We start from the raw sequence: 20,409 nt of genomic DNA, 5'->3' as shown, positions 1-20,409 counted from the left end.
CAAATAAAATTCTTTCTAATCTTCATCCACTGAAATAGAATCAAAAGAATCTGGGGATACTGGGAGAAGAGGGAAATAAAATAGTAAATTATTTTTGCTAAGTTCTTTCAAGAATTGTTTTTACTATACATTTCTTAGTGGCTTGTTACACAGTTTTTATAATGAGAGCTTTGTATTTCCCAAACTGTTGACTCTGCAGAAGGCAATGCAAGTTATCTTGTCATTCTCTCCATAAGGACAGCCTCTCTGCCATGGAGTATTGAGCACAGACAAATGGGTCAAGACTGCTTTCTGACATCCCCATGATCATACTCTGGTTATAGGGTGCTGAGTAACACTATCTAGTGGACAAAGACTTGATGTCAACCTATGCTTGGGTTTTTGGAATTCCCATAACCACAGGCAAGACCTCCTTCAATCCATGTTTTTTTGAGTGTGTGCTATCAGAGAACATCAAAAGGTTTATGGAAAATGGCATTGGGCCAGCACTGTGGCTCACTTGGTTAATCCTCCGCCTGCGGCGCCAGCATCCCAGATGGATGCCGGGTTCTAGTCCTGGTTGCTCCTCTTCCAGTCCAGCTCTCTGCTGTGGGCCGGGAGGGCAGTGGAGGATGGCTCAAGTGCTTGGGCACCTGCACCCACATGGGAGACCAGGAAGAAGCACCTGGCTCCTGGCTTTGGATTGGTGTAGCTCCGGCCATAGTGGCCATTTGGGGGGTGAACCAACAGAAGGAAGACCTTTCTCTCTGTGTCTCTCTCTGTCTATAACTCTACCTGTCAAATAAAAAAAAAAAAAAGAAAGGAAGGAAGGAAGGAAGGAAGGAAGGAAGGAAGGAAGGAAGGAAGGAAGAAAATGGCACTGGAAGCCAAGTTTATGATGGTGCAAACATTTTTGGAAATTCATGCATGGTTTATTTCATAATTTGCATTTCTGTGAACTTCTTGAGGACCTCTCATATGCATCAATTTAAGAAATCTTTTACATCAAAATTAATTCCATTTTCCAGGAGCTTTTTGCACTGGAACTCCTAGCAGATACTGGAGGTACACTGGCTAAAAAGCTGTGGTCCTGCCCCTCACAGACTCACCAGGTACCACAGAAACAGAATCTTGAAATTGGATAATTATCCTGAGAAGGGGCTACCCAAATACCCTTGAGGGAAAGCTCACCACTACAAGCCAGGCTGTGTGCACATTCTCTCGCTCATTCCTCAGGACATCCTTGGAGGAAGCTATTACTAATCCAATTTTTCTCACAGGAGAGCACATGTTTTTTATTTTTTATGATTTATTTCTTTATTTGAAAGGCAGAGATAGAGAGAAGGGAAGAGAGGCAGAGATATCTTCCATCTGCTGGTTTACTCCCCAGATGACTGCAACAGCCATGGCTGAGCCAGGCCAAAGCTGGGAGCCAAGAGCTCCATCCAGACTCCCACATTGAGGGCAGAGGCCCACACACTTGGGCCATCCTCTGCTGCTTTCCCAGACCATTAGCAGGGCGCTGGATTGTAAGTGAAGCAGCCAGGACATGAACTCGGTGCCCATATGGGATGCCAGCATCACAGGTGGAAGCTTAACCTGCTGCAACGCAGGCCCCACATGCTTTAGAAAGGTCAATTACATGTTTGAAGGTCACAAGCGCAGGTAGGGCCTGTATTCTGATCCTGATCTGTCAAACTAGAGGCCAGGCCTGATGTGCTGAAGCACCAGGAAATAGCAGGATTCCATAAGCTACAGTAGAAATGAATTTTGAGGGCCACTTGGATTATTGGGAGAAAATACTAGACAGGAGGAGAACTTCTTAAACAAAGAGAAGGGAAGGTTCTTGGAAAGCTCGGGGAATCACGAAGGCCTGGCCTGGAAGCAGGTTCCTGGCCAGGTGGTTAAGACATCCACGGCCCACATCAGGTGCCTGGATCTGATTCCCACCCCCAGCTCCTGACTCCATTCTCCTGGTAATGCAGCACCCCAGAAAAGGCCACAATGGCTCTGCGACTGGGTTCCTGCTATCCACGTGGGAGACCTGGACTGCATGCCTCGCTCCAGGCTCCCGGCTCTGGCCAGTCCCAGGCCACTGTAGACATTTGGGGGCAATGCGTTAGCAGATGGAAGCTCTGTGTGTCTGTGTCTCTTAAATAAATAAGTTAAACCCAAATTCTTTTAGAAAAGGTGACTTGGAAGGTGCAGCATTCGCAGGATTGGGCTCCCCACGAAGCATGCGATGGCACTAGGGCCGCAGGCAGGCAGCTGAGGCTCTGTTAGGTCCAGGAGTTGAAACAGAAGCAGAGTCGCTTAGGAAAACACGACACCGCATTTCAATGGTCTGCTCTAGCCGGGCGCTTGGTTTCTAATTTTAGTTTCAGGAGCTATTTTCACCCAGATGGTAAAGTTACCTTGCTTTCCAACATCATTTTGCTGACTGTAAAATATTGACGTATTTACTGTCTTATACTTTTTAAGAACGCTTCTTTTAGTTCCACTCTTTTAATAGGCGTATCTCTATATAAAAAAAGGAATTGCATCAAAAGTAAAATTATTTGGAAGTTTTAAAGTGTACTCACGTATACTTGGACAAGTCAAAATCCACCCGTCATCTTACGTGAAACTGTTACGATTTCCTTCTGTGCAGCATATTGCGTCACCTGAAAACATTTCTTACAATCCGGAAATTTTGAAGCATGCATTAGAGATCCAGTTTGGGGCAGGCCTATTAAAAAGAATTAATGAGGGCCGGCACCGTGGCACAGTGGGTTAAAGCCCTGGCCTGAAGCGCCGGCATCCCATGTGGGCGCCGGTTCTAGTCCCGGCTACTCCACTTTCAATCCAGCTCTATGCTATGGCCTGGGAAAGCAGTACAAGATGGCCCAAGTCCTTGGGTCCCTGCACGCATGTGGGAGACCTGGAAGAAGCTACAGCCGTTGCGGCCATCTGGAGAGTGAACCAGCAGATGGAAGACCTCTCTCTCTGTCTCTACCTCTCTCTGTAACTCTTTCAAATAAATACAGTAATTCTTAAAAAAAAAAATTAATGATTGGATGTAACATTGCTGTGAACATTTTCCAATAAAGTAAGTGCATCTCTTCTCTAAACTATTTTTTGAATTTATGCTTCAACAGTTTTCTAAATACAAAGTAGCCACTACTTATACTAGGAAGAGGAGAGTTCAAGCACCTTTTTGTTTTTTAAATATCAAAGATAAACTCACCTTTTATGAATAAGTCTGAAAATCACTAGAACATAATAGAGTAGAACTAATCCGATAGTTATAAAATAGACTTTTTATCTGCTATCACAGGAAGAGGAAGCAGAATAAGAAACTTCATGTTGTAATAAACAGCAATTCAGTTTCCTCTGTGGGTTAGCTGTTTTTTTCTTTTGAATAACAACAGATTCTTCCCTTTATTACATTTCCAATGTGAGAAAACTGTCATTAATCACCACTTTTGCATACAAATAGTTATTTGGCAATCTACATACAATGTTGCCCATTTGTTTCTTTCTTTTTTATTTATTTATTTTTTTTGACAGGCAGAGTGGACAGACAGAGAGACAGAGAGAAAGGTCTTCCTTTGCTGTTGGTTCACCCTCCAATGGCCACCGCGGCCGGAGTGCTGCGGCCGGTGCACCGCGCTGATCTGATGGCAGGAGCCAGGTACTTATCCTGGTCTCCCATGGGGTGCAGGGCCCAAGTACTTGGGCCATCCTCCACTGTACTCCCTGGCCACAGCAGAGAGCTGGCCTGGAAGAGGGGCAACCGGGACAGAATCCAGCGCCCTGACCGGGACTAGAACCCGGTGTGCCAGCGCTGCAAGGCGGAGGATTAGCCTAGGGAGCCGTGGCGCCGGCCTGCCCATTTGTTTCTACTGATGTGACTGGGCAAATCCTTGTCTCCCTGGGTTTCAGCTGAATCATCTGGAAAATGGAAGAGATGACTTAGATGATCTCTAGGGATCCATTTGGCTCTAAAATGGGGTCTATATTTTCATAACTCTCAAAAGCTTATCCTGCACATGTTTATAGAAGCATTATTCATAATTGCCATAAGATATCCATTAACTGAGGAATGGATGAACAAAACTTATAAAATGCATATGTCAGAATAGTATTTGGCCATAAAAAGGAATGAAGTATTGATACCTGCTACAACACGGGTGAACTGTACAAACAGTTAGCAGGAAAGAAGTCAGTCACAAAAGGTGACTGTGATCTGATTCTATGACTCCATTTATACAGAAAGTCTGGAATAGGCAAATCTGTGAAGACACAAGTATATCAGTGGTCATGCAGTGCTGCGCTGGAGGGCTTAGCAATGAAAGCCAAAGAGTGCAAGGTTTCTTTTTGGGTGAGGAAAATGTTCAAAACTTGATGTTCGCACAGCTCTGTGACTATACTAAGAGCCACTAAAATGTAGGCTTACGTGAATGAATTGTATGGGGTGTGAATTATGGCTATATAAAGCTGTTTCAAAAAGCTATTTGTGGCTCTTAAGAGTAACTAGCGTATTAAAAGGTTTTTATATAGCACACACAATTTCTTTGGCAGTTTATTCTGATCAGCACATACTATTATAAGCATCATGGGGGAAAAGCAGAGTGAGAAGTTTTGATAGTTTTAGGAAATTTAATTAGGTGCAGTTTTCAGTGACGTCCAATGTAATGGAGTGCAGTGACAGCACATCACCTCAGCATGTCAGGCACTCTTGCATTTGTGGAATTGAAAGGATGTTGCAAATGTCAGAATGCAAACAAACAAAAGGGAATATACTCTTTATATCTGATAATTTCATCACTTACCAAAAAGATCCCATTCTTTAACTCTAAAAATTCCTCCATACTACAAGTACCTTGGGTGGTATCATCTGATTATGTGAATGATGAAAATGACCTGCTTTAAATGATACAGCATGCTAGCCATCAACATCCGGATGTTTTTTGATACCAAGTTTAATATCCTTCCACTGCTCTGTCACTGGCTAGTGCCAAATACCTAATACCTCCACCCTTTCAGGGGTTTAGACATGAAAATCTCCTTAAACTGCAAAAATCTCATGTTTGCTCATTTTGGCTTCTATATTTGGAGTCATCAGTAAAGCTGTAGGCTCCATTCGTCAAGCAACCATCATGTGAATAGATTCCACAGATTCTATTAGTTCCTGGTGACTGCTTGTTACTGCCAAATACCTGCCATATTGGCGGTCAAGAACAAACTCTGAGACACTGCCCCACACGGTTCAGCCCAGATTTGAATGAGGTGGTTTTTAATGCCCTCTTAGACTGCATGAGTGGAGCAGGACAAGCAGAGGTAGCCCTTCTGGCTACCAAGGCACCAGCCAGTGAGGAGTGAGTGTGGGTTCCCAGGTGAGTTACTGAAGGCCTCCTCTCCATAAGCAGTAGGGGGCTCTCTAACACCACACAGAAGGACTCACAAGCTTCCCAGGGGGTTCCTTCCCTGGGGGGGTTCCTTGGTGAACTCCGGCACCATCCCCATGTAATCTGCGTTCACATGTTTGCAAAAGGATGGTCTAAAGGCCTGTGCTATGAAAGACCACGTAGATTCTGCTGAGAGGACATTGTAGCGAAATTTTCAGATGTTTCAGGGCCACTAAAACATGTTAGTCATGGGCTTTGAGTTGTCTTTGAAGACTCACTACAATTTGGAATGATGTGCTTCATTATCATAAAATTAATATTCAGTACTACACACTGAATATCATAATTTGCTGATGAAGTGATGAAAAAAGAATTACTTAGACATCAATCTCAGCTTCCCACGGCAGCAAATAAACCTAGAAAAGGATAGGATGCCACCAGATGAAAGCAGGTGCCGACGCATCAAAACCATGAATCATCAGTGCTCATAACTTCACTCTCCCTCATTATCCTTTGTGGCTATAAATCAAGTTAGGGGCTGTTGGGAAGCTAATCTAGCAAGCCAAAATATTGCTGTGAAAGTCGGGAGTTTGGTCTCAGACGTGAGACTCACAGTTAAGACGTGTATCTCGGCCTGCGGAAGTCTTTCCATCTCCAAGAGTGTCTAACCTCCAGAGCTACATTATCATGGGGGAAAACCATGGAATATGAGCTGTGAGAAGGTGGCGGTAGCAGAGGGCCTGGGATCTGGTCAAGCATCCTGTCTCCTTAGTGACAGAAGACAGACTCAGTCATCTGAGAAAAGGAGTGGTATTTCCATTCTAGATTGAATACAGTCAAATTATTTAATATTTTATTTCTTGCAGAGGACCTTGTCAGATGGCAAGAATATCCATATAAGGCAATACAATGTGCTGAGTTTTACTACTAACTATAAGAAGCACTTGTAAATATTTTAGTATTAGAAAAAAAGCAGGGACAACTTAGCCACCTCAATAAATATTTAATAAGACCCCGTCTTTAATTGAAGCCACTTGAAGGGAACTTTAAGACCTGAGTACTTTATAGAAGGTCATACTTATCTAAACATTCAATCTACGCACAGTTTTCCCTAAAGATCATGAGTTTCTAAACAGCTACTCTTCCCTGGAAACTTCAAATTATACTCAGTAATAATCAGCAAAATACACTACAGGGGAACCAACTGTTTTGTTTCATTCTGAGTTTTCAACTTCATCTGCTATTCTCATCTGTTACAGATTAGCAGCAACGAAATATCTCCTATTTATTTTCCCAATGTACTAAGAAAGGCTAAAAAGAGTAATTTACGGAAGTTACAAGGAGACCTTAAAGTGCAAACATGCCCTCTAATGAGATCCCATACTGACATGAGGGTAAATAAAGCATAGGGGAATATCAGCCATCCAGGCAACCTCTGCTATTATGCTAATCACACTGTGCATGACTCAACGTGCCACGTGGTATTGTAATTGTCTGCTAATGCGGCTGCCTCCTCTCTAGCATGTGAGCTCTTTGCACAGCCCATGTCATGATTACCCTAGGATCACTGGAGTGCAGTGTCGGTCAGAGAATATCTGAAGCAACACCGCAGCCTGTTTTGTCTGAAAAGGTAAAACTGACATTTCGTCAATGGCAGGAAGCATCAGTCATGAAGGAGAAACACCTTACGTGATGTCATGTTATTAAATATGCTCTTTGAGTGTCAGAGTAGTATGGCATTCGATTCCGATATATCCCAGCTGTCCATAGCTGTATACAAGTGGCAATCATTAACTCGAATTTGGATCAGTGTGTGCTCAAGCGTGGCCCATCTGTATCAGATATGCTTTTAAGGAGTCTGGGAAAATGCAGATTTCTCCCTGCTGCTTCCAGGCTCGATTCACTGAAATCTAGGAAAGAAGGGCAGCAGGAAAGACTTGATTTTAAAAGTAAGCTCTGCAGGTCACTCTCGCGCACCTCGAAAGCAGTGACCTTTCTGTGCAATACAAGTGGTGAGCAGGAATTTCCTTAAGTGGTATCAAAGCTTTTCTTTACTCATCCACTCTCAGTTCCGGTTCCAGTCTCTTGGTGCTCTTACACAGAATGGAAGAAAGCACCGGTTCTGTGACTCACACACACAGAGTGCCAAGGCTCTGCTCCTTTCCTGCTGCAGGCAGCATCATGGGCAGGGGCAACAGCTACCAGCAGGAGAGCTAAGGGAATCCTGGTCACAGATACAGAGAGGGGTCTGGAGAAACAATTACATGTAGGAGCAGGAAGGTTTTCTGCATAAATGCTTTACATTCACAAGGGATCCTTAATGAAGAAACCCACACTACAGACAGGCATGTGCTAGAAGTGAAGGCTGTTGGGGAAGCAAATTAAACCCTAAGAGCTAGGGAAACGCTGTGGCCGTGAACGGGCACAGGGGTGACTGTGCAGTAATGCAAAGAAACGAAAGGAGGGATTCTGCATTCCAGAAGGCAAATTCCACTTATTCCTGGATTTATTCCCGATATGTTCATTAATAATGACAAACAATGCAAAATTCTGATTTTCCTTTCGCTTTTTAAACTGCCGAAACAATGTATTAGCTGTATAAAGTCCCATTTTCTTCTTGAATAATCATTATCAAGTTGCTACTACAGAGGTCAGTCATAGTCAGTAATCTTTCTTGCCTGAGATACAACTTGCATAAGACCTTTAAAAACTGATGTCATTATAAGAAAAAAGAAGCACCCAACTTTATAGTTAGACACTAAATCAAGACTCCAAAAGGTGTCTATTAACACTGGTCTCTGGGGAGCTTCAAGCATGAGAACCTTCTCGCGACATTCATGCAGAAAAATTTCAGATCTCTCCATAAACCACATTTTGCTTCCTTGGATCATTAGAAAAGGAAGTCTCTGCACATCTCCATCAAGTTGCCATTACAGTGCCCTCACCAGTGCAGTGAGAGAAAGACAATGCTGCTTTATCTCACAGTAAATAAATACCTGTAGGAACCACTCCACATATAAACATTTTTTTCCAGCCTAATTAAAACATAAATATTTAGTGCAATATTTGTGGCATCATTTATAACAATGAAATTCCTTTTTGTCTAGATTTTTGTCAGTTCATAAACAAACCATATTAAGCACTTTCTACATCATTTTCAGGACTAACACCTTTGATAATTTCCTTAAGTGAAGCATTTCAGGACTCAAATGTACTGCAGCTGACATTGAAATATGATCTTAGGAGCCACAAAGGTAGTTTAAAAAAAAATCATAAAATGTCCTCGGGCAACTCTGCAACTTTCTCCGGGCCTCGGTTTCCCTGTTGTGAAAGAGGTAGACTCAGTCATCACGGGGTGACCTGAACATTCCAGGACACTTGATTCTCTTACAACAAGCTCCTTTGTTTAAAATGATCTTTTCCTGCTTTCCTACAACTGCTCACCACACCTCCCGTACACATTATAATCATTAATGAGCAAAACCAGAGCCTTCAACTCAATCATTCTTACACACCACGTTTTGTTTTGTTTTTGCAGTGTCATTTGTGTAACCAGTCCACTTATTGTGAAGTATGTACAGCTAGAAAAATCTCCGCCTGGTTCCAAACTCTGGAAGAGAGGGATCCTAAAAAAACATTTTAAAAAGGTCATCAGCCTGCCAACATCCTTTAAAATAGCCTTAGTGGAAACCCTGATTGAGTTCTCTAAACCTCAATATATTCCTCAGGCTATTCTTTCCTTTAGATTTCAGAGGTATTTTCTTACAGGTATTTCCATCCAAAGGAAGATAGAACTGAGCACAGTGACCCAGGGAAACAGATAAGAAATGGGGCAGAAATGTCAGCAGAGGAGTAGAACATTAGTGAAGTGTAAGAACAGTAAGGACACAAGGGACTGTCCCCAGTCTGCAGCCCCGTACCAGAAGATGCCAAGTGCTGGCCAAGTTACAGGGCTTTCTACTGTCCGGAAAAACCTTCGCACAGAACAGAGCAAAAACAAAACCGACAGGGAAGAATGCTACCTTTGCAGAGGCATGATTTCGCAAGCCATTCTTGCATGGAAATGTGCAGGAGAGGCTCACAGCTGTCTCGTCCCCGGCCAGACCAGCTGGGCTGCCTGTGCAGAGACCGTCTTCTCCCAGTGGCTAAGTGGGCTTGGGCGCCAGGCTGCACCTCTCGGCTGGAGGCTGGAGGAAGGACTCGCTCTGCAGTGTGCAGTGCGGTGCCGCTCTCAGCCTCCAAACTCTCCCGGGAAATGCTGTTTTATCGGCTGCCTCTCTACATGTACACTGCAGTCCACTTTGACCTTTTGTTCCAGGGAAGCAGCTGAATCGCCCAGCCAATCAGAGGGGCAGCTGCTGCAGAGCTAAAGCGCTCCTCCTCCCCTCCTCCTCTGCCTCCTCCTCCTGCCGCTCCTGCCGCCGCTGCTCCTGCTCCTCAGTGGGCTTGCCTCGTTCTAGTAACTTGAAACTTTCCTCTGAGCAGTTCCCCAGACAAGCCTGTCAGACAACCAATAACTGGAGCGAGAAGGCAGAATCCTCTGCTTCTCCCCACCGCGGAGGCTGCCAGCAAGGAAACCCATTTGTCAAGGGAAGACGTTGCCTCTGAAACCAAAGCTTTCTGTAGCAGAAGGCAAGGGCTCTGCCATGTTGCCTTTCTTCCTTAGAAAAGCCAAGTGCAAAAAAGCAAAATTCGCTAGCCTTGGAAGGCACGAGACTTTTCTAGAAGGAAGGCATGCTCCCAGACCCTGGCCCTACCCACATTATTTCCTGCTGATGTTTGTTTACACTGCGGTGGTGGTGACTAGTCACCACTGTGACATCATCCAGGGCGCAGGGCTGACACTTCTGGGGAGCACTGTGCCTGGGGGACCTGCCCAAGTTCTCAAGGGCTCCGAGTCTCCTCTTAGGGAAGTTAGTTTCCCTTGTTATTCTGCCTTTTGTTCTTAACGAAATTGAATGTGTTCCTTTACACATTTTCCTTCATGGATATCAAGTACATTCTGAGGTTGTTTTTTGTTTTTGCATAGGTAACACAAAATCAGTTTTCCCCTAAGGTCTTCTAAATGCTTGTTAAATGGTCCCCATTGTCCCTGTAACCTCGTCCTCAGTAATGAAAGACGAAGGTGATTTTTTGGGAAGACAATCGCCAATCTACAGATCTCATACGCATACGCGGCAAGGAGCATCTCAGAAACACGTTCACAGCAGATTCTTTCCTGCCTTGAGAGTTCTCAAGCTCCGGCACCGCCCAGAGAATCACTTCTGTAGGTGAAAGGCCACAGAGCCCGGAGTCCATGGCGTTCAGAAGCAAGGGGGCTTGCGTGTCTTCCTCACCTGTGGTCTTTCCCAGATTTTTTTCTATGGACCTCACATAATGATGAATGTAGAACACAAGGCTCTGTTGGAAGATGTTCATGTCCCTGTGCTAAATCTGCTAAGGAGAATATTCTCCTTATCTAAGTCATCTATCACGTCCATGAAAACAGCTGAATCATCCCGAAACCATGTCCAGACTGTGATAGGCTATCAATAGCCAGAAGCAGCCTCTTACAACAACAGGGGTTAAGTCCAGAATGTATAATTGAAACTGTCCATATTCCTCTTTTGAGTCTAGATTGCCAATTCTAATTTGATTCTCTACTCACAATACGTTGGCTCTGTATGCTTACGTAGGTTTTATTTTTTGAAATGCCTTTAAACCTTGCTTAATACATTCAATTGAACAACCATTTACATCCAACACATGAAATGAAATGACAACTCACAGTCACTTCTCATTTCAAGGTTATCTGCTGGTAAATTAAGTCTTCCTATTAACAGTCTTCTAACATGCCACATTAGAGTTAGAATGTCAACAGTCTTTTCTTAAATCCGCTAATGATCTAACTCAATAATAACATGCCTTTTCAAGTCTCTTTTTAAATCATAATTTCTGCTGGTTTTTTTTTTTTCGGTGTTACTTGATGAGCATTTATGAATCTGTAGTGGGCTTGCTGCCCCTTCCTTCTACCACACTCCCTGCCGGAGTCCTGGCTCCCCTATACCTCGGTCATTTCCACCTCCGACATCCGCACCTCAGTTCTTCACAGGCAGGCAGGGGAGTGCCACCCCCTGGCCTCTGTCACTTCTACGTTCTCAGATGCTGACACTCCCACCGCATTTCTGCTACCCTCCTTCCCCACGGAGCTCTCTCTGGGAGCGCCCAGACCTCTCTCTCCCTGACCTTCCACCTTCACAAGGAGCTTTCTCCTTAGCTCCGGCGGCTCCGCAATGTCTGCAGAGGCTAACTAACCTGCACCCAAGCCAACTCGCATGCAGGTTCTCCAAACAGGCATGGCCATGACTCTCAGCTGCACTGGGTTACTTCTAAAGTGGGTTCACCAGGATCCGCCACGTCTTCACCCTCTATAAATCCTGCCAGCTGGGCTGTCTCTCGCCAGACTGCTGAACGTTGCAAAAGCAAGTCACATAGCCCTGGCAACTAGTTACACTACAAATTCATATTTAACCTCCACGTGAACCACAGGCCAGTGTGGCAACCTTTGTTCATTATCTTCCCCTGGCTATTCATTGTACTCCCACAGCAAGCGCTGGGGCTCTCCAGTGCCACAGACCTGACCTCGCTTAGTCACCGCTGACCTCGCCTCCCTGCAGACCGACAGACTGGGCGCCTTGGGTCTCCTTTGCCCGGCTCACACTCCCATGCCCACCTCCCCTGGCCTCCTTTCACCTGGCTTCTGGCGTGCCTAGGGGACAGGGTGCTCAGTCATAGGGGCCAAGCCTCTCCGCTGTGGACTGGATCCCACTATTTCCTCTTTCCTCTGGAAGAAACCTGGTCTCTCCCTCGGGTTACACCTGCCTCCTGCTGCCTGCTGCTTCTTCACCAGGCATATGAGCGTGAAGAGTCTTCCCCAGCAGACTGGCCCTCTGACCCTGTGCTGCACCCTCACTTCCTTCCCGCAGAGGCATTTCCCTAGAAGCTACCCCCGCAGCTTCTGGCTCCTGAGCCATTACGCAACGAGGACTTCACCCCATGACAGGGGACTGTGGACTTCATGGCTCCTGAAATGCTCTGAAGGCCACCAATGCTCTTCTGGTCAATAAATCTGAATACTTTTCTTAGATCCTCTTCCTTTTCTGAAAGTTTCTTAGATGCCCACCTTCAGGTTTCTCAGAGTCTTTGGTTCTCTGTGATTTTTCCTAGGAATTCTCCAAACTTCCCTGGTCACCATTCTGTCTTTCCTTGCCTTTCACTCCTGCCTCCAAGCCAACACTGTTCTATACAGGCATTCAATGGCTAGGGCTCTGGGATGCCGTTGCTGGTCTGAGTCTCCCATGGACAGGCACAGCACACAAGGCAAGGACTGTAGGAGCTCTGAGCAATGAATGCTATCGTGCATGCAAAACAGCAGTTCCTGGCAAAGTGCAAACGCTCAGTAATTGTTAGTATTACCATCCCTAGACCTCACTGTATCTGATTTCCAATTTTTCCTCCTCCTGTTCTTTTTGTTAACGATGCTCTCTCTCTTTATGAACCAGATTCAAATCATGAGTCATTTTCACTCTATCTTCTTGCTTTGAGCAAATCTTCTGACTGCCTGGTCCTGTCTCTTTAATACATTTGCCTGGGTCATTTATCCTAATGTGATGACCTTCAAAATGTTCTTCCTGCCTCCATTCACCCAATGGCCAATGCAAATGTTTTCTATTAGGGAGAATTTCCTACGGTGATTGTGATTTGATCACGCTTTTGGTCAAACTTTCAGTAGCTGCCAACAACCTCTTACATGAATCTTGATCCTTTTGATTGAGTCCAATTCACCTCTTAGTTTAGTGGCTTATACTTCCGAAGTAAACAGCTCCACACAAACCTGGTCACTGTTTTCAAACCTGTTCTGAATATTCTTCCTTTCCATTGCCTCTGGGCAAAATTCTACCCATACTTCAGGCCTGGATCAGCTGGAAGACTCTCTTTCCCCTTTTTAACCTATACGGCCCTTTGCATCTGCTATGGCATTGATCTTTATTATACACCATTTTAGGTTTATCTGAATTTAGATATTATTTCCCTTTGTAAAGGGACAAGAACTGTATTGTTCCTGCAGTCCTTCCACAGACATTGACTACCCCTTAATTCATTCAACCCTTACTCAAACACTCTTCTGCAGGCTCTTAAAGAATAAGTCTGCTGACTGGATTTGAACTTACTGGGAAATAGTTCTGTCTACTTCTTAACATTTTCCACTGTAGGACCACACTTAAGATAAACTAGATGTTTCATGTAGTGAGTTCAATGAGGGCAGTGCTGACCAATAACTGACTTAATGAAATACCTACTTACATACTGATGCGCAATCACAGAGAGGTAAGAAGATTCCACCCCAAATTTCTGAAATATTTTCAGCTTTCTACATTATCCAGTTTCTCCTAGTTGTCTCTTTCCTTATCCATACTTACACAACTTGCAGATTTCTTACATAACTTCATCAGCAGATTCCAAGTGTTTGGTAATATTTGTGTTTGCCCTTGTGCTATCAAGAGCAACAGTTGTTCCAAAAATTAAGTGGCTTCATTTGTTTTACTTTCAACAGCAATTAAAAGCAACCAAACAACCAATGACATTTCTTGGCCATATTAATTTGCTACAGAAATTGTTTTAAAATCAGATTGATTTGTTTCCTAAGACATTAAATTATTAAAATAATTCATTTCTTAAAGATTGATAGAGTAATTCTCAGGAAACAGTTCTTCCTCATAGTCTAATCTTTTTTAAAAATGTACTAAGGAGTAATGCCATCCATAAGATATCTACATGATATTTTTAAATGGCAATGACTAAATCTTATGTGAGTTTCTTAATATCATTAAGCTAAGATTTTTAGGGCACTTACAAGAGTACTTCAACAAATTCATGGAAAATAGAATTAAAGGATAAGTTTATTTTGGTGCAAAAAATTGATATGCATGCATATGAGGGGTCTTCAAAAAGTTCATGAAAAATGTATATTTATGACAAAATTTTGCATAAACTTTGTGCAATTTTTTGTTCAAGAATTAATCCTTTTAATTCCATTTTTAAAATAATACCCTTACATAATTTAGATATTTTGGTGTTGCTGTACCGGATCCTATTAACTTATTTCTCCAGAAATCTGTGTTACAGTGTAAGTAAGTTTCCGGGCTTATCTCCTCAGGACAGTATCACTATAGAAGAACATGAAATGCAGGAACTAGGGGAATGACATAGGTAAGGCAACGAGTATTTGCTACAAATTTATGCTGTGCTCATATTAATGGCCATGTAAATGAAGAAGCTAATCAGCATGGTTTCTTAGCTAGACGGCTGACATGACTCAGCTTCTGAATGCCAAAGGACTGTTCCATTTCCACCATCCAATAGCCTTTCAAGATAATAAAGCAGACTTGCCCACTGAGACACAGTACCCATCGACTACAAGAATAAAGGATCCTTCTCACCTGAGATCTCTATTTAGATGAGTGTATGTATATGTGTGTGTGTGTGTGTGTGTGTGTGTATTTTAGAGGGTTATACAGTTTTATATTGACTGCACATGAAGACACACATTGGACGACAATGTGGTACAACACTGTTAGTGCATTTGTGTCTGCATATGTGTGTGTGCACATGTGTCCAAGTGCATGTGCGTGTGAGTGCACTGTACACGTTAACATCATTGTGACAGAAGATGTTGCAGTGAGGGAAGGATGTGGTAGGAATGGGGTGTTGAGAAAGAGGAAAGTAGAAAGAAAAGAGATGGAAAATGAAGCTTTAAATTGTATTCTTGTTTAAAAATTAATTGTGGAAGTGGCAGGTGACCTATGAGTGGCTTTTATGTAAAGAAATTAAAGTATTAATTGAAGAATAATTATAATACCTTATAAGGAATTTGTCTTAGGAAGAAAAACAGTAACATTCAAATCAGGCTCTCATAAATAGGGATAAGGACTTCTAGTTAGGTAAACTACCTTTTTCAGTAACAATGAAATAAATATGCTTATGTTACTCAAGAGCAAAATAAAAATAATCAAGCCAACACAGTTAAAATGTGACTCCTTATTGCTTCTCGGCCTTTTGGCTAAGATCAAGTGTAAAATGTGAATCCTCATTAATTAGATTTCTCTGTATTAGAAGACTGAAGAAAAAAATATCTTACAGGGATACAAAATGATAGAATTGCTTTTCCAAAGATATACCTCTTTAATTCTAATGATATGTCTTGCTTTTAAAAATTGTGCATGGGCAGGCTGGTGCCGTGGCTCACTAGGCTAATCCTCCACCTTGCAGCACCGGCACACCGGGTTCTAGTCCTGGTCGGGGGCCCGGATTCTGTCCCGGTTGCCCCTCTTCCAGGCCTGCTCTCTGCTGTGGCCAGGGAGTGCAGTGGAGGATGGCCCAAGTACTTGGGCCCTGCACCCCATGGGAGACCAGGATAAGTACCTGGTTCCTGCCATCTGATCAGCGCGGTGCGCCAGCTGCAGCGCGCCAGCCGCAGCAATTGGAGGGTGAACCAACGGCAAAGGAAGACCTTTCTCTCTGTCTCTCTCTCTCACTGTCCACTCTGCCTGTCAAAAAAAAAAAAATAAATGAAAATAAAAAAAAATTGTGCATGGGCTTATCTCACTAAAATATGCCCGCCTAAGCTAGATAAGCTCCTAGTTGGTTCGCAGGGGATTGAGATCCGAAAGTCCCAAGGAGCAGCCGGTGACGGGCAGAGGAGAAAGCTGCTGACGGTAAGGTGAGCTTCCAGGGGCTGGAAGTCTAGGGTGCTCCCTTATCCCTCCTCCGCCTAACTGGCTCCAACAGTGCCCAGACAGGAAGGAAAGGGTCCCCGACATTCAGGAGAAAGACTGAGCACCAATCCCAAGTCACAAGAATGAAGAAGCTAATCAGTGACTTAGGATACATAAAGTAGCATAATTACATAGAAACTCACGCCAAGTTTTCTCTCTTTTTTAACAAAAATGAATTTCCTGTAAGAACTGAGGGACTTCGATTGCTCCATAAAATGTAGTGAAAAAGAAATTCTTTGAGACAACTTACATAATTGTTCCCCAACTCTCTGGGACAGGGAAAAATCCAGTTTGCCAGATGGAATCTCAGGCAGCGATCTCTGCCAACAAGTCAGTGCTTCGAGTACTTCTTCCTGGAATGGGGCTCCCTGGGCATGACTGTCGCCCAACCTCCCGCGGGAGCCCAGATAATAGTGTTTCTATTCTCACAAAATAAGTCAGGGCCCACAAAACAGCTGCCGCCACACCTGAGATCAGCCGGAGACTGTCCTCTGACCTCTCATGCTGCTAAGTAACATTTCCTGACAGCAGGAGAAGCGGTTTCAGGGGGCCTCCTCAGAGAAATGGCAACATTGGTCAGCGTGATATGGTAACTGACTGGCTGACTCTGAATCCGTAAAACATAAAATAAACTCCGTATGCCTCAGACAGGAAATACAGCATACAATTTCTCAGTGACAATATACTGGATGGCAAAATGAATTCACTTTACCATGCAAGGTGCAAAGCTTTGCTTTGAACCAATCTGAGAAAGGAAAATGTGAAACTCTATTTAAAAGGAAAATAGGGAAAAGAGCAATTATTTGTGTCACCAAGAATAGGTCCCACTATAAAAAAACAACAACATAGGATTAGTCCTTAAATGGTCAAATCCTCTATTGCATTTAAAGCGAGATTTAAAAAATGCTTTTAGATTCAACTTTTCAGAAAGTTGGGTTAAATTTTTCAATTGCATTAAATAACTGTAAATTCTGGTGTCCTCTCCCACTGCTCTTTATCTATGAAGCATTATTAGAATATATAATTAGATAAATATGTCATTTTTTCTCATTGAATTTTGGTGAAGAAATACATAGGTTGGAAAAAGAAACTTCAAATAAATTAGGAAACAAACCAAGCTGATAAACAAAACTAATAAGGGCCTGCCAAATGGACATGGAAATTAATTATTTACCTAAAGAAAACATATTGTAGTATTTCACTATGTAAATCAAATCATCATGGTTCACACCTCAAATACACACGATAAAAATTCTAAACAGATGAAAATGAACCATTATTCCACAATCACCTTCCAAAATACTCCTTCGGGAAGACAACTTTTAAACATAAATCAACCCAGTTTTAAGCATCTGGAACCAGCGTAGTGAATCATTTTTTAACAATTATAAATACTCCTGAAAACAGTATCATCCTAGATTTCAAATCACTCTATAGGAAATAAAACAGTACTGAATTTGGTCAAAACAAGTGATGATGGAATATACACTCTGCTAATAAGAAAAGTTTAATTTTTTTTTTTTTTAAGATTTATCTCCCACATGGGCTCAGGGGTCCGAGCACTTGGGCCATCCTCTGCTGCTTTCCCAAGCACATTAGCAGAGAGCTGGATAGGAAGAGGAGCAGCCAGGACTTGAACTGATGCCCATATGGGTTGCACGCAGCGGCTTAACCTGCTGTGCCACAAAGCCGGCCTCAGTAAGAAGAGTTGACACGAGTTAGTCACGTCCCTCCTTTCTTTTGGCCAGAACCATCACTTACCCTTCTCCATGCCCATTTTTCCCTCCAACCATCTCCCATTTGCATTACTTCACCTCTGCATTCCAGTTTTCAATTTCTTAAATCCAGGATTCGTTTTCCCAGGGCTCTACCTACGTCTGAAAGCTTTGATTGCTGTTCACGGCCTACGAAGTAAAATCCAAATTCTACACACGCTCAGCAGCGCCCTGCTACCCTACTCCTAGACACACACACACCACATCATCATCATCATCATCATCATCACCCTCTCCACACGTGAACCGGGCCTAGACTAAGCCCCTTTGGCCATCGACTATGTCCTGCTTTCCACTACCTTTTTCCTGGCCTGGCCTGCTCTCCCTTCCCCACCCATCTTAACAAACCTCGTCTTCTCATATGCCGCTGACTCTGAGGTCCCCAGTCAAGGGATTTTACTCTTGAGGAACTGAAGTCATAACTGTAAGTCCAAAAGCAGTTTAGACTCTTTGCATGGTTTCTCTGAAAATCTGACAATTACCAATCTGACAATTATCACTTCCTCCTTGAAGCATCTGCCATCCCAGATTTAAAGCAAAAACATTTTTCATATTTTAAGTCACACCATTTATATTTCACTGTAAAAAAAAATTTCAAAAATAGGCAAGCAGTATATAAAAGTAAAACACAATTCTATTGCTTACATAACTTGCATTTAATATGATTCTAGATTCTTCCATTTTTTGAAGTGGTTCTTGATTCATTTAAAAATTTATTTTTATTTGAAACAGACACACACACAGAGAAAGAGAGAGAGAGAGAGAGAGAGAGAGAGAGAGAGAGAGAGAGAATGAATCTTCTATTTGCTGGTTCACTTCCCAAGTGTCTACAACAGCCAGGGCTCGGCCAGGCCAAAGCTGGAAGCCAGGAGCTCCACCCAGGTCTCCCACACGGGTGGCAGCGACCCAACTTCTTGAGCTATCACTCTGCCTCCCAGATGGTGCATTTGCAGGAAGCTGGAATCAGGAGTGGAGTCAGGACTCAAACTCAAGCACTCCAATATGAAACAATGTGGGCCTTAATAAGCAATGTCTTAACCACTGTGCTAAGGTTCAACCCTATACTCTTTCTTCTAAAAATGCAACAGAAACAAGAGGAAGCCATGTGAATTCACTTAGTACCACTAACTGTAATACTTAAAAATGGTTGGATGGTAACAATAATTTCAGTTGCTATACTGTATAGTAGTGGTTCTCAAATTACTACCCAAGTACCCTTAGAGCTCCTTGAGACTCTTTTTGGGAAACCCACAAGGGGAAGATTGTTGTCAAGTAACACCCAGATACTTATGAATGTCCAGTGGAGTCTTCCAAAGGCCACAGATAATTGCTACGGCCTGGCTGTTAAGTTGCTGCTTGGGAAGCCCATATATCTTATTGGAGTGTCTGGGTTCAAGTTCTAGCTCTGCTCCTGAGTCCGGCTTCCTGCTAATGCAGACCTGGGAGGCAGTGGCAATGGCTCACGTGACAGTGTTCCTGCCACCCACACGGGAGACTTGGTTTGAGTTCTGGACACCCAGCCTTGCCTGGCCCAGTCCCAGCTGTTGTGGACATTTGAGGACTGAGCCAGTGGTTGGGAGCTCTTGCTCTCTCAATAAATAATTTTCAAAAATACACCAAATGATCGTGAAACAAAAACTATTGTTGTTCAGTACAATTTGTTACAGGTTATTTAATAACTCTATACTGCTGAATAGTAACGACGGACAAGAAGTGCTAAAATTAAAATACTGGGAACCAAACGCCTTAGAAGTCTATCGTTCTGCACACTGAGGCAGATCTCCTTAGAATCATTTCCTAGGAGAATCAGTGTGACACAGCTGTGGTGATAGAGACCAAGTCTGCAGGAGCTGCCCTTCTGCCTCAGCAAATGAGTGCTCGCCTTCTTCCAACCTCATAAACACTAGCAGATGCAGCTCCTCGTAGGCAGATGAAAGTTTCCTTGACTATTAGTGAGACTATACATTATTTCATGTTTATAAACATTGTATACTTATTTCTACTTCTGTGAATTTCCTGTTCATATTTTTCATGTTTTTATCATTATTTTATTGCTTTTTTCAATGAAGAATATTACATGTGTTGCATATATTTGAAGCAAATGCTATTATGTTAATTACCATTTTTATTTTTGATAGTTCTAAAAGTGTCACACTGTGATTTTCACTCTTCACTTAGAAGCTCCTTTCCAGCACCTCTATCTAAAACAAATATATATTCCTAATTTCTTTCAGTAATTTTGCTATTTCACATCGATGGCTTAATATTTAATCCATCTGGTGTGAGTTATAGTTCTAAAGTTGTTTATTGAAAAGTTTGTCAGTTATTCAAGACCCTATATATAAAAATAAAGGATGTGATGGGTCTTTAGGTGGTTTATGGAAAAAGCATGTAATGAAACAAACTGCGCATGGATTTCACATTTTTCTGTGCCAAAGTACACATATCTTT

At 42.9% G+C, this 20,409-nt stretch overlaps 1 protein-coding gene across 7 annotated transcripts in view; it reads right to left on the bottom strand.

Annotated features, from left to right (window-relative positions):
• FAM13A (family with sequence similarity 13 member A) overlaps positions 1–20,409 on the bottom strand; it is a 388,478-nt gene that overhangs the window by 89,577 nt on the left and 278,492 nt on the right. The gene's annotated exons all lie outside the window — the stretch shown is intronic.

The sequence above is a fragment of the Oryctolagus cuniculus genome, chromosome 8 (genome assembly GCF_964237555.1).
Source record: "Oryctolagus cuniculus chromosome 8, mOryCun1.1, whole genome shotgun sequence".
In the NCBI taxonomy this organism is placed as follows: domain Eukaryota; kingdom Metazoa; phylum Chordata; class Mammalia; order Lagomorpha; family Leporidae; genus Oryctolagus; species Oryctolagus cuniculus.
This window is presented reverse-complemented; position numbering and strand designations above follow the sequence as displayed.